Source organism: Parasteatoda tepidariorum, chromosome 4, assembly GCF_043381705.1.
Source record: "Parasteatoda tepidariorum isolate YZ-2023 chromosome 4, CAS_Ptep_4.0, whole genome shotgun sequence".
Taxonomy (NCBI): domain Eukaryota; kingdom Metazoa; phylum Arthropoda; class Arachnida; order Araneae; family Theridiidae; genus Parasteatoda; species Parasteatoda tepidariorum.
The window spans coordinates 80262532-80264633 of record NC_092207.1 but is presented as its reverse complement, the minus strand read 5'-3'; positions in this window follow the sequence as shown (position 1 = coordinate 80264633).

The following is a 2102-nucleotide window of genomic DNA, read 5'->3' as shown; positions in this document are numbered from 1 at the left end:
TTAGTTGTATCTTTGGTACTTATATATTTTCAGTAATTTTGGTAACAGATGTTTATATCAAAGGATTACGTACATTTTTTATTTACTTTTAACTTTTTGATGAAGCCTATTTGAAATAAAAGATTAGTAATCAGAAATAAGGTGATAAATTGAGTTGTTTATTACATTGATCTCTGCCTTACTGATTAATAATGTGTTGATCTCTAATTCACGGAAAAAGTGAAATCTGCTATATAAAATGCGTCAAATTATCTCAATATTTCATAATTTTTAATTATGTTAACATAACGTGAGGGAAACGGACAACCCTAGGTATAATTTTATCCTGGCTCAATAAGAGAGCAAAAAATTGGCACAGAAAAAGCCCTATAAGAAGATTATTTATAGTTTGTCTTTAGGAAGAACTTCCTTTGTCATAAAGTCTAGGGCTGTGTGTTGCAATGGAAACAAGAAATACCTCATTTTAGACAGGAGAGTTTCTCTCTCCCCTGATTTCCTTTTTCTTTTCTAATCCCTGACAAAACCTCTCTTACCCCTTTGTATCACCGCGTTACATATCTGCAACATACATGAAAATTCAATCCTATAATGAGGTGGATTTACCTGTAAAATCGAACTAAATTCAGGTAAAGAAAATATTGTAAACTCGGGGGAACCAAGTCTTGGTGCAGCTGCCAATATTACAATGCGTTTAGCAAGAATTGTTCCACGACATAATTGCAGGATATTTCAATCTTCTTCCAACAATCCCCTTGATTGTATATTTGGCTAAGGAGGGATTGGAAAATGTGGTGTGAGACCTTGTTACCATAAAAACAACAATTTCAAGATTTTTCACATGAAGTTTTAAATATATTGGAATTTTTGTGCTATTTTTCACGATATTGGAGATGTTCAACAAATGCTTTTTATCAATAAATTTTTAATTTTAAGGTCTTAATTTTTTCATTATTTTTTACACGCTTAATATGATGTATTCTAACATTTGCGTAAATATTTCTTAAATCAGAGTTGTTGAGTTACAAAGGGTTTAATATTGACTTAAACCTTCTAATTTAATCAAACCTTGTAACCATATTCACCGCCACTGCTCCAGATGAATGGCGAGGGGAGTTCATTCCGCAGATAGGCTATGGATTGCTAGGGTAAATGGTGGAGGGAATATATAGACTAAAACGGGCAAAACTATATGAACTCGATATGGGCTGTGTAATGGCTATAAAATATGGATCGGAAGATTCTAAATATGCTTATCTAAAAAATTATTGGTCGATAATTTCTCCTCTAACCATTATTTAACAAAGATTTAACCTATGATGGCCCGAGTTATGCTTCTGTTTGAGGTTTGATGAATTTTTGCGATTACTTTTCCATTATCAAAAGTTATACTGTTAGTTAGTACAGGAAATAAATAATCTGTCTGTGGTAAATTCATAACAGTGACCGAATAAGCAAATAAAAATAAAAACCTATGTTGACCTAATCTGACCGTACGAAGGATATAAATGATCTTGTTTCAATAACTTGCAGATAAATACAGTTAGAATGTCAGATTTTTTAAGTTATCTCGTGCTAATTTTTGCAGTAGAAGTTAACTCCTTTCTGCATCCAATCTCATCTGTAACAATCTCCTCATTTCTCCTTTCTGTAACAATGTATAATTTCCCAATCACTTCGAAATTAAAATTTAATAAAACTCTTCTTATATTGTTGTTGCTGGCCCACACGGTTAGCGGAGCTAAACCAAGTCCATGACTCCAGAGACTCTGATGAGCAAGTCTGTAACAAAAAGTGGATCTGAAAAGAGGTCCACTTTAGAGATATTTAGGCATTGAAGTATATGTTCAGGAGTAGCTTGTTGGTCGTTACACTTAGTGCAAACAGGGAAAACTTTTGAACCATTACTGAACAACATAGTTCTTAGGTGACCGCTTCGAAATCTTGATATAACCGTCTGATCCCGCCTGCTGCACTGAAGGGTCAGGCTGCCACCTGAGCGGTTGCACTGATACCAATGATGAACAGGAGGGGCCACAGGATCACGAAGCCTGTTAAAACGGGAGTGGAACTCCGAGAAAGTCAGAGATGCCGAAGAATGCAGG